Below are 19369 nucleotides of genomic sequence, written 5' to 3'. Positions count from 1 at the left end.
TGTATATTTTTATATACTGTTCGCATCTTGCCTGGTTTACCTGCCTTCTCACATACAGACGAATATACTTATAAAATGCTTAATAAGGGGTTGTATTGTTTTCAGATTTGCATTACAATATACTTAACCTGAATTAAGATGGCGCCGGTGTGTTCACAAATCCAGACGTATCCGTGATGTCCCTCGTTAAATTTGTGAATGAACCCCCGAATTATTTTGTAGATTTAGATATCCTTAAACGATGCGTTTAGCCACAATATTTCTGATGAGGATGATTTTTCTTGCTTGCGATTAGACCATAGTTTAATATTACGGCGTCTGCTTTGAAATCCCGACCCAAATTCTTTGAATCCGATCCATAGGCGGTGCTTTATAGCCACCGAATAAAATATATTATTTTTTTCGAGAAGTATTTATAGTTAATAATTAAATTAAGCATAATTATATTAACACTATCAACTACTTATTCGTACACATTGTATACAATAATACCTACATATATTCAAAAGTTTGTAATTTAAGACACCACTATTATTGTTCATTTGGTGCACACAGTGGCATATTGTCCATTACTGCTTAGTTATCGCGTTTCTACTATAAATCGTCACCTCAATACTACAACCAGATAACTCGATTTTCACTGTTTTTGAGATAGCTATTAAATATGATTCTACATTTCTTTCTCTACAAAATGATAAAACTAAGTAGGTAAGTCAAAAGTTAATAGTTTGGACGCTGAAGACGCACCTGGCGCGTAATGACCAGGCGGCCGATCGATGTAATTAACGTGCATTGTGAAGGTGGTAATTAAAAAATCATTATCTAGTCAGCAGCGAATGAGTTAATGGGAAATGTATTAATTTTGTGTTTGAAAATATTAGATAACTTTAAAACCATAAATGCATTAAATAAATAAAATAATATATATACAATATTTTTTCATACAATTGAACATTATTTAATTATTGTTCCTAATTAAATAATATAGCCTAGATTTATGTTAATCAAGTAAAGCTTAAATTTCATTTTCCCAACAATGACCAAATTAGAGTTATCTGGTTGTAGTATTGAGGTGACGCATTGTATGTTATAAATTATTAATTGTAGGTATATATTTATTACTGTTACAAACCTACCAAGCGGAATGTTGTCTAGAATCTTGATATATGGATATACAATGAAAATAGTAATCTTGCCATACTAGGATGCTGTACATACTATTTGATTTTATTATTCACCTTTTAGCACGATGCAATCACTGAATTTATTTATATAAGGAAACATCTGTGAGGTTAAATAAGCCAAAAACAACGTGGAATTGAGTTATGGATGTTAACTACCATTTAATGCCTATTAACAAGGACAAGTATATTTTTTTTACCCAAACCTGTAGAATTTAATATTAATTATATTTTCATTTCTTGTAACAAGGACAAGTGAGATAAATCAAAACAACATGAACTTGAAGTATGTGTGCTAACTAGTGTAATAATATTTCAATGTTTATTAAATAGTGAGATTGGTCAGATTTAGAAGTATGTATTATTCTGATTGATTAAGAAAACGATACCTACTGTGTTGTCATATTTCCTTATTACTTATTAGTAAATAACAAAATACATACTTTTTTTTTCACAATTTCATGTTTTTGTCTTATGTCATTTTGAGTTGTGGTCAAATTAAAACATTTTTATTAGAGTATTATGGGAGAACGCTATTCATTCAAGATATTTCTTCTTCTTTGTCTATGTGCTATGTCCACTGCGCTGCGCCTCCAAGAATTTCTTTCGCTCTTCAGACTTTCAGACTTCGAAATGTTAGAATATAGTTGGCTTGAAAAAAATGTGGCCCAGGATGACATTTTCTTAAGACCGAACCAAGTCCAAATATCGCATCTTCAACTTATATTTGACGAGAAGCTGCATGATCCGCTTTATTATAATATACGTATTCATTACTCTAAAACGCATAACACTGCGTATTAAGTAGCCTCCACAATTTTATTCTCTAAATCTCAGTACTTAGGTACACAGTTGTGCTGAGTTTTCTTAAATGGAAACCGTTACCGTAAAGTTATTTGTAGTACTTACTGTCAGACAGGAAACATTGAGTTGGCGATACTTGGTTTTAACTGAGTGTGGCTGTGAGTCTCAAACATGTTTCATTGAGTTGAATATAGCTTCGTTTATTCACATTTAGTAATCAAAGTAATTGTAAATAAATTTCAGTAATTTCACATCGTTGACATCACAGCACTGGAAGCTTAGTATATTGGTAATGTGGAGGATTTTGTCTATTGTCTTGGTATGATTGGTTCATAAAGTAAAACCCTTAAATAGAAAGGACCGAGTGACGTGTCATAGATGTGCATCGGAGCGTGTCCTTATCACAAGGACGATAAAGCTTAATGAAGCGAAAAATTTACATAAGACTTAAATTTGATGAAAATATTGAAGGATAAGATTTCTTTCAAGTAAAAATACCCGAAAACTTTGGGTGGTAACTCGATAAAATTGGTTAAAATCTTTGTATATGAAAATTTCTTTGTGAAAAAAGGGGTCATATTTTTATATGTTGGTCAGTATGTATTTTATTTTCGTATTATTAAGGGTTAATAAAATTTTCAGATCAGAAAAAAAATCACAGTTTTACTGTAGGTATTTAGCAAGATATCCAAAAGCGCAAAGAAAATTGACCTATATATACGCAATGAACAATAGTAGACTATTGTTTACTGAAAGTAATTGAGGCAAGACAATGTTTTTTAGATTTTAAAAATAAAACAATAATGTATCCTGCGACGATCATCAGTTATTTTATACAACAGTCTCCCAGAAACAGTTTGCCCCTAGAACCCACAATCTTCCATTATCTCAAAGTACCTTCTCAGCTTTTCGTAAAGATTAGTTTACGATATTGTCTTAGAAAATCGAAACATCCAACTTTAAAATACATTCACAAGTTTACAATACGTTTACAAAAAACCCTACTTCCTTCGATTGAATGACTAAAATATGAAACCTAATTTATTTTTTCGGATGCATACGACTTAGTGATAAATTTTATTGAAGAGCACAAAAGATGCAGACTCCAGAAAATATAGTGAAAACTGATAAAAAAGAGAGATTAGATTATTATTAAAGTAGGTTCACTCTCTAACCCATGCTTATAATACAACAATTAAAGTACTTGGTTATGATTTATAATTAGTTGTCTTTTGATCAGCGTTTTGACTATTGTCATTTAAAAAAGTCTTTCTGTATGTTTCGATTCTGTTATAACTCAAAAAGTACTTGATTAATATTGATGAAACTTGGATAACTGATAGACAACATTGTACGTAAACACGTAATTAGTAATTTTCCAAAATTACAAAATACAATTTCAAAATAATGCACTTGTCATCACGCTCACATTCATCACGCGTAGGTTAAGTTTTTAGGTAGCAGTGATGAGGTAAGGTGCTGGTAGAAGGATGCACACTTAAATCCAACCGTTGTTTATCTTATTAATTTAAAAAAAAATCGAATCAGTATATTTCATCATTAAATGAATCTATGTTGATGAAGTCGCGTGCTCCTACCTACTACTCTCTCCCATAGGTACTCTTAACATAAAGTCATATAAATTAAGTGCATGGTGACTTCATCATCATAAATTGATTGAATGAAGAAATATACTGATCCAATTTGATGGTCCTGAGACATTCCTACTCATAACGAAAATGTTGCTTCGCAACTAAATGTAGGGTCCCGTGATACGCATAATTAAGACCGGGTCTTGTGCGGGACGGGTATGGGTTGGTGGGGCCATTAACTTAAATGATAGCGGGCTATCGCTAATTCTTATTAGTTATATTATTTTTCGTTAATAGCGGCTTCTCTATGTTGTCTTTCTATTTATCAGTTATAATAATTTCAATTCAATATTGTGCGAATGCCGGTGTGTGCTACCACTGGTCAAAGTTGTTTCAGGTAGCACCGTATCATCGTCTAATAGTTCCCGAATTGATGGAATTAGTAATTCACAACTCATCTTCCATGCAAATTATTGTTATAGACCGCGACTACTTGTACGCGGGCAAACATGGCCGCTATACAACAAAGAATAACAGGGTTCGATCCTCCCTTGTAATAATACCCAAAGTTTTACCCCTCTCAAATTCGCCCCGGGCGATTTATTAAAACGGAACCTAATGCCGTATTAGAAATTCACTCATGTACGATGCATGATTTATTATTTTATTATTAAGTCCGACGTTATATTGGTCCGATAACTTCAATAAGCTCCAATATATATATTATATACAATAATATTTGTATTCGTAGAAATGAATATTTTCATATTAAATATTGATACCTACTATGTTGATACTAGTTTGTGTTTGTATTTACTATTTATATGTTAATTCCTCGGTCGAAATTTCTAATGGAAAAAGTAATGAACTATACATAGATTTTGAATAAAACATATTACTGTAAGCACCTATCTTTTATTTGTAATAGTAATTGTAAGGTATGCGTGCGTGTTCCTGTATGGCTGTGAGGCATGGCATCTTACCAAATTTCAAAGGTCTCCGGCGAATCTCAGGGGTACATTAGTACGACCGCGCTACAAATACAGTAGTTAGTGAGCAGACACGGCAACCCTAATAACAGGCACTGAAATAATCACGAGGTGACGTTTCACGTGGCTGGGACATATTTTTCGGATGCCGCCAGAGTGTGCGACACTCCGTACTCTTGTGGCACAACCTCAAGGATTCAGTCACCGCGACCGACTCTCCCATATTTAGCAGCGGTGCTACAAAAGAGATATACGCGCTGCAGGTCTCACATGTGCGAGACGTGGCGATGAACCGACGGAAATTGCCCGAACTTGTACTTGCGGTATGTCCCATCACAAGGGCGTGACAGGGTGAAGTAAGTATGTAAGCTGTCAGGTACTCACAATATTTTTTAATGCTGTTGTCCGATGGTAAAATCATCAGAATCACGATCCTCAGTCATAAAACCCTGAGGAAGAGGAAGAAGAATGATGCTAGCACATAATTACATTATACATACGAATCTGAGGTCCACGCACGGTGCTCCTGAAATAGCAAGTTGGTGGAGTTAGTAGTAGGATCCACGACCACTTCCGGGACTGGTACCATGACTTTTCGTGTCGTCGTCATATCGTTTCAGGTAGACAAATCACAAATGAAACTGCGTCTTTCTTATTTTGTATACGTAACTTTTTACACTACCTGTACATACAGCGCTAATAATTGGCATATTAATTAAAAAAAATACATAAATAATATCTACATATTTCAATAATATCTACGGTATGTATATCTCATCCTATGGAGATTCTGGAGAGAATGCCATGATTTGGCGCCGCCAATCATTCAGTTTTCCCGATAATATCCAGATAGTGTCGCTACTATACCGTCCCCGAAATACTTCAAATATACTTCTTCGATGTCTGAGGTACTCACCAAATCAGCACTCACCTGTTCTGTCAGTCAAACGACGACTACTCTCTGCCACCATCCACAAATTAGAGAGTCTAGGGCACCAACGTCTCGAAACTCATAGGACAGATAATATAGTTCGGTGACTTAGTATTTATTATTTAGACAGTATTTATTTTGGTACTCTTTATACAGAATGACCATCCACATCCAAAATACTATTTCTGAAACTAAAATAGGCATTAGAATTCCAATATTCATCTGTAATTTATGGTAGTCGTTCTTTCAGTAACAGAGTTATACATTCTTTTTAATAATGTCCAACATTGTCTATTCACTATTGCATAAGTGATTTGTATTCATAAACATGAAATCAATACGTCATAATTAAAATTTATGAGAATATTATCCTTGCCAGTAAAAGGTATTTTCAAATGTTACTTGGATATTTTTAAAACGTAAATGTGGAGAAATTATCACCAATAAAAATTACCTATACTTACCAATATTTTGACGAGTTGACATTTGAAAATACTTTATTTCTGTTTCGCAAAAACGATGTGTTTTTCTATGATGTATTAATAATTACGTTTCACAGAACAAAACGACGGAATCGATTATAAAATCGTCGAATACTAATTTTTGTCATCAAATTTAATGTTTTATAGCTCATAAATATATATTAATTCGTGTTTTGAATGGTGTTAATTTTCAACTCGTCAAAATTGATATCATTATTTACAGCTTTTCCTTGTTTGCACAGTATAAGAATATAAAAATATTTTAATAGCTCGCATAGAATATTTTAATAATTATTTAAAAAATCATGAATATGTACCACATTAATTATCAATTATGCATAATTTTTCTCCGGACGCATCGGCCAACTATCAACCGTTTCCATTGGTAAGGTTTTTTTGACGTTTTTGATTCGTGTATACTTTTCAACTATCCCTATTAAAAACGTTTCGGAATCTCTATTATGCCTAGTGCAGACAAAGATACCACGTGTTCACGATCAAATGAAAAATGTATACATACTGTTTGAATTTTTGTGTAAAAACATTCAAAATATTTTTATACAAATGTTTTTTGTATTCCGTCACGAATGGAAAATATGTGAAAAACTACTGAGAAACAAGCAAGAGTAGCCACGTTTGCGGATTTTAAAATATTTCATTGGAAATAGCGACGCAATGTCTAGTAGAATGTTGTTTTAATTAAAACACATGAATCTGCACTGTCGATATTACGTTTAATTTGACAAAAAGTTTGCAGGTGTGGCCGTGCATTAGTTTCAAACATTATTATTGTGCATTGACTTTTATGTTGGGACAAATATTTACTGACATTTTTATAATTTGTTCACGGAGAGATATATCTTGCGCTGGACTAAGCATTGGGCTAGCATAGTGGTTCCCAACAATTTCGCTCGAAGATCCAAAGGCTCCACAAGAATCTGAATTTGAAAAAATAATGAAAAATTTTCTATCTCGACTTAGATGCCATGCCTATTTTAAAATTTTTACTTAGAAGAGGGAATTAAATTTTGTAGCAATAATGAATGAATGAATGAAGATTGATAAATATACAATAATAAACGTCGCCACCTACTATGCACTGTTAATTTTGTTTCTGTGAAATTAGTTGCAATTGTTCGATAACGTTGTCACAGTTTATATTCCATTCCATGTAGTGTTAAGATAACTCGTGTTGGTACCTATCTAATGTGTACAAAATAAATATTTTTCCAAAAGTATTAATTAATTATCTATTACTGACTACAGCCAGTGACGTCAAGTACAGATAGGTAGATCATACGTTATTTAGAGGCAGCAAATAATACAACTCCTGAGAGTAGCTTTCGTTGATAAATTTTCGCCTGCAGCGCCTACGTTCTATGAATATTTCATAGGTATAGATGTATAATATATCAGATTTTTTTACAAATCAATGTATCCATTGCAGAAATAATACAATGCAAAAGGTAATTCACTGCTCTGCATCTTAATATGTGTCATACAAGTAGGGATTCTCCATGATTTTAGAAACCGCTTTAAGGGTTCCGCAAATCAAAAAAGGTTGAAAATCATTGGTTTACTTTACCAGAACAAAAAGTTTAAATTGGGTACTCCCTCTTCTATCATAGTTTAATATCTTTGGTACTTATTTGCTTATTACCATAATATATATATATGTAGGTACTTAATAGTTTTTACACTTACATTATAATATATTTTTTATAATGGCATCATAAAAAGGTAGCCGTATATGTAACGTTAATTATTGTTAAATGGAGTGTAATGATTCCCAAGTTCTTTTACGGCGCAAATAAAAAAGATCGTTGCATAAGACTTTTGTTCAGTACATTATAATTTCAATATTAAACTCTGATTTATTTGAGAAAACGTCTGATTAATTTAATCGTAGCCCAAAAAGCAGCATTATGAATTTCATTATTACGAAATGGTTTTTTTTTCTTCTAACAACAACAAATACATTAAAACGTGTTTAATGTTCTCATATTGCATTATTTTAATAAACAAATGTCTTTAGCTTGGAAATAATTGAATAATGCTAGACGCAACCTTCACTACGACATATTTATTACTACAGCCTTAAAAGTTACTTGTTATTTTATCCATATATTCTAGTAATATGCTACAGTCAATGTAGCAAATAAAGTTGTTCTATAATTTTCTATATGTAATTTAAAAACCGGATTTATAGTAAGTAACTGAGTTCGAAGAAAATTGATCGCATATGATATGATAATATTCAATTTCCAAAATAGTTTTCACCAAATATTTGTTTAATTTACTAGATAGTATGATATTTTTTTTAGATGCCTTTATGGATACTTCGCATATACTATCGAGGGTTCTTTAAGGACTCTTGGCACGCAAACTACTCTACTTGATGCTAAATCAAAGAAAATTTTTGCCGTCTGAGAAAAATGCCTTATTGAAAACAATTTTGTCTCATCGGGTATTACTCATTTGAATTTGGACAGGGTCTATGAAACAGCCTTGCAAAAACCCTGGAAATTATTTGTAGCGCAAGGCCAACTTAATGTGATTGCACAATTATACAATAATGGATAAAAAGCAAAATCTAATAGTGTGCCTAATTTAAATGGCTGTATTACTACGTTCACCCTAAGAAATTCTCTGCACCATTTTTTTTTGTTTGCCTAAAATGATCAAAATTTTATTATACCCACTAAATTTTGTACATGGAGAATGAACACCGTTAAGGCATTCAATTTTATCAGTCATATTATATAAATAAATAGTGTATTGTCACCGATTTGACGTGTTCATTTATCTATGAAAAAATGGCGAATAATTCCTTTTTTGTGTATAAAATTTTCTCCGCACAAAATATAAAAAGTAGAAGGAATATTGATTGTAAACACGATTCATTTAAAATCACAAAGAAAAAACACTCCAATCCGTATTATTAAATAATATTGTGTGCGATAAAACAGAACGGTACCCATTTATTACTATTTTTATAAAGATATGGTGATATATTTTTTTAAATATCACTGTGAGTAGATATTAGTCCATTTTATAAGCTTTGTAAAAATATTTGCGGATTTGTCTTGATGCGATGGCATCTCAATAAGAATCTATATAATATAACTCACACCGTTAATTATTAGTATATTTTATCTATCCTACTCAGTTTTCATTATGCCAATACTTCCTACATATAAAAAAAGCTTCTATAGTATAAATACAAATGACGGCTTTTAATTGCACGCGTCTAAGCGCCAAAATGCTTTTGTCCTTTACAACAAACTAACTCTGTAAACAAATATTTTCTATCCTTACTCTCTGGAAAACAAATAATAGAAATCAATTTGAGCCCGATGATAGCATTTAAGTTTCTCTGACATTACAAGTCCTGTTATCAATGCTGTTTTAACAGAATGAAACAACACAATTTTTCGACTGTGCATGACGTGTTAAATCGAATGTGGCATATTCTGCGATTGGTAAAATTGTCTTCATGGAATTGTAGATATTTTTTATGAATGGAGTGTGTTATTTGTGCAGAACGTGGTAAAAAATACGTGATAACATGTTAAATATGAGAAATCATTTTTGATAGATTTTTGAAATTACTATTTTCTGCATAAAGAGCATTGGAGCGGAGCTCGAAGCACGGAGCAGTGGAGCAATGGGGTTTTAGGTACCCTGACCAGAAGCGGAGCCGAAGCACCAAAAATTTTCAGTACTCCACTGATCCGAATGATTTTTATTATTATTAAATTTTCTTCCTAAAATCCAATGAAAATATTATATTTGACACAAAACTGGAATTATTTAAAATACGACAATACTGCCGAGTGATAAATAAGCTCAATTTTTGACAAAAGAGGCAGACAATGAAAGACGATTTGCTGTGGCCAATTTTGTTTAATATAATTTATAATGAAAAGGACGAATAATAAACCTTATTTAAAAACTACTTATTTAAAAAAAATAACATTTGTATACATAATATGTATACAATTGTTAATAAGTACGTATTAGGTCCCGGAGTGGATCTGGAGCGGAGCTACTCAAAAAAGAGTCCGCTTCAACCCTCTGTGCATAACTACCCTTAACTAAACTTACGTCTAATATATCTGTATTTTTTCTATAATCACTTGTATTAGTATGTTTTACTTTCGTTATACCAAAAATCGACATGTTTATCCCATTTAGGGTAATTTTCTCACATTTACTGACAACTGTATTAGATCATTCGTCAAATATCTGAAATCAAAGCGCTCCATCAACATCGCATTGTTAAGCATTCATTAATTGGGCAAAGTAAACCCGCGTGATGTAACTAAGGCGAGGGGGAGTGCGGTGCGTTGTAATGCTTTACACGAATACCTATAAATAATATTATTCATCTATAACACTTGATTTGCCTGGCAATAATAATTATTGCCCATTCCGTGACCGAATGTACGTAGAGGATTATACTGCTTACCTGGTTGGAACTCTTCAACCCGCTAATCACCAGGCGCCTTTAATTGAGGTAACAAGAGCACACGAATATTCCGAGAATTGCCACGGCCATATGCCTCGCCTGAAATTGAACAACAGATTGACTTTTTTTTCGTGGAAGTTCTGCTAAATATAGCACAATTTGCTTGCTAGGTACGATCAACTTTGTTTCACGTTGTATTGTATGATAACTTTTAAAGAACCTTTAGTTATACATTAATAATTCTGTATGTTTTTTGTTTGGTATTTTTGTACGAAGTTTTCTGGGACATAACATCTTCTTCTTAATTATCGGGCTTTTGGGCAGCTTTTTCGTGGCTTTGTTCAACCTACTACACATTTAACGGTGCACAGGGCCTGTATTAGTGGCAAATCCGTGACATTCTTGATTTGGTCGGTCCATCTGAAAGAGCTCTAAACACATATTTATAATAAAATTAGTCTATAAAATGGCTTATATTACAATTTTACATACATTTGATGCAGCGTGGTAAAATATTGTTATTGATTTTTTTAATAAACATAAATCAACATTTTCACTGCATATTATTGTGTCAACCGTTTTTTGGGGGTTGCAAATTTCATGGAGGACGAAAGGCAGAAAGTTACAATCGTCCATAAACTACCACGAAATACTAAACAACAAAACAACACAAGAACACTACACAAAATATTTAATTTTTGCCATAAAGAAAATTAAAGATATAAATGGAGGAACATAATTACTACTCATCAATGTAACTAACCCTCCTAACCACCTTGTATGAAAAACCATGGGCATGATTATTTAAAAATATTCGGAAATCGGGATGCAATTAAATCTTCTCTATCTACAACTCACTTCACTACTCCACCGTTGCTATCTGACCACTTTACTTACACATATCACGATTCACGATGAATTGTTGTAAATCCATTATTTTTGAGAAGTTTTATCTTGTAACTTTGGAACCATTTGAGATATCAAGACAAAACTACGAAATTAGTACTAGCAATGTAGTATATACGTAAATTTCATCAATATTGATCCAACATATCATAGAAATTGTAAAAACGCTGATCAAAGGGCAAATATTTCTAAATAACAGATATACACACTTTAATTTCCTTTATTAACCGGTTCACCGTAGAGAATTTAATTACTTTTTAATTACCACATTTAAATAACATGCTAATTATATCTAATGGTCACTTAATCAGGACACAACAGCTATGGCGTTCGCGCTGTAAGGATTAATAATTATATACGTACTTCAATTTTAAGGATGGTCGCATCGCCAAATGTGCAAACAAAGATTTCCTGTTTCTTATGGGTTATAAAAAAAATCTTTTGCAACGATTATTCTTAGTTATATATATGTCTTTTTTAGATTAATTATCATCGATTAATGAGATGACTTCCGTTTTATCAATCGATTTTAATCGACAGTCGCATTGAAATATATACTCACATTTTTAAGCACACATTAAACCTCCTTCAAAGAACCATACCAATTTGGACTCACTAATATAACATAATATATTGTAGATGATCAGCTTTTAATAGAGACGATACCATATTATGATAAAACCTGATATAAATTATTCTGCCTTTAGTGACAGTTTCTAATGAAGGAAACGATTATACATATATATATACTACATATTAAATTTGCAAATAACATTCTTTACCTTTTTCACTTGTTTACTTACTTAGACGGCGTTTTTTTTCACATATAAAAGTTGTTTTGGTGTTATATGATATAAGTAATTTGTTTTTATAGTTTTCATATTATTTTTTATGACTGCTGTTAAAGTTTATTATAACGGTAATGTGTTATATTAGCAAATACTGTATGTTGATAATTCCTTAGACATTTTTAGGTTATGCAACCTCAGTAACTAAATACGTTTATTGTGAAATGACGTTCTAGCAAACAGAACTTTACATAGTAGATTTAGAATAAAAATTGCGTTGCGAAGTAGTAAACGCAATTAAATGGCATATCTGTCATACGCTGTATAGTTTTAGAATAAGATAAGTAATATATTTTATTATTATTGCTATGGCCTTGCCAAAAACGAAAAATCTTCAAGAATATTTCTGTAAGACAATTCACAGAGTCCTAATTGTTTTGTCGAAACAAGTTTTTATCAAATCGTTTTACAAGTATGTATCGTTTTTGTTGTTAATTAATTATTATCGTATAAATCATTATAATCATCGTACTTTGGAACTGATAGTAGGTACATTCAACTTGTATTGATAACCTTTACATAACCTTGTCAAATTAAACATCAGGTTATCTTAATTATGATGGAAAATAATTAGGTAAGTACCTACTTTATAAGTGTTTAGTATTTTTCAATCAGTTAAGAACATAAATACTTCAACTTAGTTTGATTTATAACCATTTGGCTATATTTTTGATGCCAATTATTAAGAACCAAACAAGAGAGAAGATGTGTCCATTAAAGACTGTCCAAATTTTTATGTAAGTATGGCATCAACCATCATTTTTGACGTGTCCATGTATTTTGCATATTAATTATTGCTTTAAAAATATTTTTTAATTATAATTTGATTGTAAAGAAGACAATTTCGGTATATACAAACAATTAATACGCACATATCTGTAATCTTATATGACGTCAGTTATACTGTAATACATTTATTATATTCTTTGATTTATGAAAGCTCTACGATCCCAAGGGTTAAACAGAATTTCAGAATAACTTTATATCTGGTGAATTGAAAAGTAAAATACCAAAATATTGTTCTTAATACAATATATTTTTTTCATCGTTTGGTGGAATTTTATAGAGCAATGTTTTTCAATCTTTTGAAATATTTTATATCTAATAAAATAGCGCGATATACCAAAATTCTTGATTTTAAAAGTTATGCTTAAAACACATTTGCACTTAACTTGAAACAGCTTTAGAGACAAACCTAAAATAGAATAAAAATAATCTCGAACTCACTCATTTTCCATGCACGGCGAATGTGTTATCAATTGAGTTATGGATACTACTAGTATTCTGTTTTAAATAAGAAATGATTTAATCAATAAATAAGTCTGGGGTAAAATTGACTCATGATATTTCAGTGGTGTTCGCGAATATTATACTTGTATAGCATGGTTATTCTTTGACCCCTCTGTATAAAGTGTACTTGATTCTCGATAGCAATTTAATAGCAATGGGTACCGACAATAATTCGGCTACAATCTATACCTCGCGATCTATACACTCTCGGTATGAACAATTATTACAACCTCTGGCTAAAAATACGGCTGTAAAATACGGCATTGATTAAGTGTTTTTTTTTTCACTTTATTTACGATCTCATTCGGGCTTTATTTCATGTACACGAACTTTGCAAGCCAATGCTCCCTGCAGTGGTGTTTCCGTCCCTCGTAAAAGCAGCTATTAAAATATTAATCTCATACTGTCAATAATAGTAAAACCACGGTTTGCAATCCCTTATTTCTGAATCCAATTATTCCGCTCAAATTTTGTTAACTAATAAAATATAATACTCACATTTTTTTTTCGACCATGTCCGATCCTAATAGGATCATATGGGCCTCCACAGAGTAGAGGTTTGTATTAGCAGATTTCGTTTTTTACGATAAATGGATGTCAGCCACTTGCTCAACCAATTAGGTCCATACCCTGACTCACACACAAATTGAAAAACAATGTGTGTATTTGCCAGACCCAGGATTCGAACCTGAGACCCACGGCGTGATAGTCCAACGCTTAAGATTGATGTGTTTTTTGAAACAGACTAATTAAGTTATATATTACTTACAAATTTATACATCATTTTATTTATCAACAGTTCCAATAAATTATGATACATTTATTCATATAAATGATAAATAATTGAAGTAGGTTGTTTTAAAGAACTCCCTTATAAAAAAAATCGTATAGAAATAGTTCAGCGTTTAGCTGACGACTGCAGTTAGTTTATAAATTTAAAAAATATTGTAATCTCAGGCAAATATCATTAATCTTATATTTAATGTAATTGAGGGATGTAAAAATATACATATTTATAAACCGTCATAATGTAACTGCTAAATATGAAATTTATCTAATTTCAACTTTTATTGTATGTACTTACTTAGGTTTATGTTCGTACTAAAAACAACGAAAATTGGAGCACATTTTTACATTTTTTAAGCCCGAAAAGGATTTGGAAAAAAGGGGTCCCGTAATCCTAGTTCTAACTTATCGTAAATGCGATTTATTGGTTATGGGGAAACGAAAATTGTAGATGCAATACAAATATATGTGTTGTAGGTACATATGCTAGAGTAGAAAATGCCGGGTAGTAAAGACTAATTGATTAAAAAAATATTATTATGGCAATGTCTAAATAATGAAAAGATTCCAAAACGATATACCTACATTTGTAATACCTGATTAAAAAAATAGACTTTTCCTTTTGTAATAAGTTACACATGGATGATTGTTAGAAATATGTAGCTTCTTCCAGTTATCAATCGATAATACTACTCACTGGAGTAATATTATAAAATGTCTTTAATTTCTGCAAAATTCTTTAATTATACTTGTGTCACCCATCAAAGCATAAATACCATAATCATATCATAATTTATACATAAATACCAGAAATCAAATTGTCGGCGTCTTTGAAATAGGCTTTTACATATTTATTGTTGAACAAATGCAGACATACACCGGTACCCGATGTATACTAACATCTGTATTGACAAACTCATTACGTTTGGCGGAGTGCGTGTCAATGAATATCTAGTGACTAAGAAGACTGGAGAGAGCTGAGGAGTCCTTAGCACAGAAGAGAATTGACCCCCATCTGATTATGATGATTGATGATATTACGTAAGTGCGTGAAGCTGTCTGTCGCCTGCAAACTCTTACTGTTGCGTATGTAATCCACTTAGGAAACATGGATTTCATTCATTCATTTTAAACGTGATCATTACAGTCGAATAACATCATGAAAAAAAATTGTCGCTATTAGAATCATAATATAGCTATATATTATTATACATATTATATGGTGCGTTTATTTTCAAATCCACTATGTCTACAATCCAATATTTTATTGTAAATGACTTTTTTTTATTGCTCGCGTAAATGCTCGGTTTTAACGTCAGTTTTCTTTCTATCGGATTATCTTTCCATATTAGAAGAATATGTCGAGTATTATTAGCCGATAAACCTTTTATTGCAATAAATTTTGACATATCTGCATTTATTTTTGTAAAATTTTAATTAATTAGTTTCTCTGTTATTGAGTGAGCATGTTTTCGTACGTTCAAGGACTGAACATAAACTAACTATAAGTTGCGCGTGAGAAAGCGTTCGGCACGCGTATAATCTCCGCAATATGCGTTAGAGTAAGATAAAAGACATAAGTACATACTTGTGTCTTTTATCTATATACTTATAAAGCAAACTGGGAGTATGTGTTACTAAATATTATATAGTTTTATTATGTGAAATATAAACTTACAAGTCAGTACTGTGTTGTGTATTAAATTTGGTGAAAGTACTAGAAAACAAGATAATAGTAGATGTAACGTTCCATAGGTAAGTTAATAATAATAAAACGGCTTCATATAGCCGGACAATAGTTTCTGTATTTAGTTATATACATATTATGTGAAATTACACATAAGCAGATTTTTTTTCTTAGATTTGGACAATTTATAGACTAATTGATATTTGGAAATATACGCTTTAGCTCGTCCGTGCTTTATTCAAATAGTGATATATTATATTAATTGCATATTATTTACTCTAAATAAACGCTGAAAAATAATCTTCCTGCCTTCGCCTCTTTTATACCGTCTCTATAGGATTGGTTTGTCGAGTATCCGTTTTTGTCGAAATCGACCTTTTAACGCAGAATGATTTTTTGTATCTAAAATGGTAAATGGACCAGAACCACCATTTTCTTTAAATTAAATTGTAATGAATACAGCATGCATATGCTGTAAAAACAACAATTTAAATACCTCCATGTATTTAAATATAGGATAATGAAATTTGTTTTTTTGTCTCCTGAACATTTGACATTTGGTTTATTCGACAAACCAATCCTACAGCGACGATAGGTTTATATTTAAAAATAAGTTATTTATTATAGCAAAATACGCACGGCAATGTATATTATATATGTGATAGCTTAAACTGCACGCCAAAAAAATGTATCGATCTATTAAATTATTCAGAGCTATGCAATTTTAATAAAGTTGGGAGATGTTTGCCTGTTGTTCAGAGATACGACGCCCATCGGATGTCTGGAGATCTGTTAAAAACGAAAAAAAATATCACATTGCGCTTCTACTTCATAGAAAAACGATCGAATTGCTTTCGGCTAAACATATTTTATTTGCGTCTTATCTATTTGAAACCTGTATGCAACGAATTGTTATATAATATGTAGAACCTTAGCATAATATTGATTATTTCACTTAAACCGTCTTCTGGAAATGTCCTGAAATTTGTAAAAAGGGGAAGAGTCACTCAAGTCGGTGGTCCGTCTGTTGGGCCCAGGCAGTCCGACCTGGTCGTCACAGAAGCCAACTTTGATCCATTTAGAGATTTGTCAGGTGATATAATATACACTCACCAAATATTGTAAAGTATAACCGACACATATTTGCTTACTGAATACAACAGACGATTTGAATTGTAGGTACTTACTTATCAATTGGATTTTTTTTATTTAAATTAATATAAAAAGTTAATAATTTAACATTAATATTAATATTATTGAGGTGAATACCTACTCTAGTTACCAGTGGCACCTTTTAAATAAATACGAAGCTTGCACTTTGAGACACCTTTTTGATACTTTACATTTTTAAGTGTTTTAATTAATGAATTAATTAAAACATTAAAACGAAAAACATTTTTTATTTAAAGTCAAAGAGAAACTTAACTTGAAATATTTTGTATTTAAGTACATACTTATATGAAATCTAATTTCGGTATGGTAACAATATTGATGATTTATTTTATTTATATAAGAAAATTGTGGACATAACAAATTTAAATTCAAGACGTGCACATTGAGCATGCGATTGACATTATACATGAGATTTACATTATAATATACTCATAATACACTCACAAGAGAGAAGAAGAGAATAATTATATAAAATAATAACAATAATAATAATAATAAAAAATAAAAACATACTTAAGTAGGTACAATTATATACAGAAAAATAAAATTTCGAATACAAAATACATCGCACGTTACCGAAAATGTCTACTTCTTTGGGAAGCGCATTGACTAGTCTTGCACCCCTCGATAATAGTGCTGATAGGCTTGGCACAAGGAAACGGTTCCGATCCAGAATAAATCATGGCTGCTACCACGTAGGTAATTGATAGGCGCATGTAGATTCAAATTTATTAGGACACCAGGATTGGAAACCATCCCTCGCGATAACACGTAAAAGTGGTTCAAGAGCAGAAGAGTCCTACGAGATTCAAGAGAGTGAAAAGTTGTTTGAGAGATTTTTGCTTCTCGAATTGATTTGAAATTATCTTGATAGTAATATAAAAATTGAAAACGCCTTAAATATATACCTACTAGAAAAAAAATCTTTTAAAACAAAATACGATGCCGGCGGGACTCGAACTCGCATCCACTGAGTTCGCCCAAAGATATTTTCTAGTAGGTATATTATATCTGAGGTGTTTTCAAATTATGAATATTAATAAATAATGTAATTGCCAAATCTGGTTAATTATTAGTTGAATAAAAAAATAGTTTGTTCAATTATTAGTAAGTGCAAGTGCGTTCAAATTAAAATTTAGAGAGATCCTGACGTCGACTAGGAATCAAGGTAAGTACCTATTATTGGTACCTTGATTCTAACTACAAAAGGCGATTGCCAAAATCAACGCAGTTTGTTAAGCGCTTCAGATGTATTCATGCTATTTTCGTCGCAAATAGAGAGGACACATAAGTGGCTTAATTGTTAAGCTATATGTATAATATATTTAAGGAGTTATTAAATTATGTTTTTTCGATAAATAATGATAAAAAATGAATTCGTTGAATAAAATGGTTTATTGTCTTGATTAACCCACTACGTTAAACGCCATCACCACTAATCATAGTCGATAAATTTTGGTCTTGAGTGATAAATGATATAAGTATATCAGTGGCGAGGGGTCAAGATTCGACATAAATTCTATACTAAACTTTATCAGTCATACTTATTTGAACTTGAACTAAGAATATAATTTGCAGATGGTGCTGGTTATTTTTTTTTAAATTCAATTATACCCTGCCTAAACCAAACCGAAATAGTTTAGGTGATCAGACAAAATAAGGCACACTTTTTCAGTCATACTTATTTGTGATGATTGTGATTGTGACTTATGGTGATAGCCATAATAGACAAAAAATATTCTTCCATCTATAAACTATCTAAAATTATGCAATTAAACCAAACATAATTTTAGATATTTTATGGGTAAACGACAATTTTTTTACTAATATCTATTATGGCTTGTATTGGGCAGCGTTTAATTGAATATAAATAATTACAAGATAAAAAGAACTTTTTATATACCACGTTTTAAAATTTTCTGTTGAATCATATATACTTGACAATTCTATGTATTAATAAATACTTTTTTTGTACTTGATAGAAATACTGAATAAATATAGAATACTGAAATGTCATTCTGACATTTCATATTGATTTCCATAGTAATTAATGCACGTATATAATATATATAGCTACCAATAATAGTGTTTTACTTTTTACGATTTTTTCTCCTTTATAACTTTCCATACAAAACAGAATTAACTGACAATGAATTCAATTCTTCTTAAAGATGGCTAAAAGTATTAAAAGAATGCATTGTCGTCGTGTTCTGATATATATTCTAAAAG

The sequence above is a fragment of the Rhyacophila brunnea genome, unplaced genomic scaffold (genome assembly GCF_057557595.1).
Source record: "Rhyacophila brunnea isolate RB1 unplaced genomic scaffold, BYU_Rbru_1.0 scaffold_5, whole genome shotgun sequence".
NCBI lineage: Eukaryota > Metazoa > Arthropoda > Insecta > Trichoptera > Rhyacophilidae > Rhyacophila > Rhyacophila brunnea.
The sequence above is the reverse complement of the archived record's forward strand: the minus strand, read 5'-3'. Positions refer to the sequence as shown.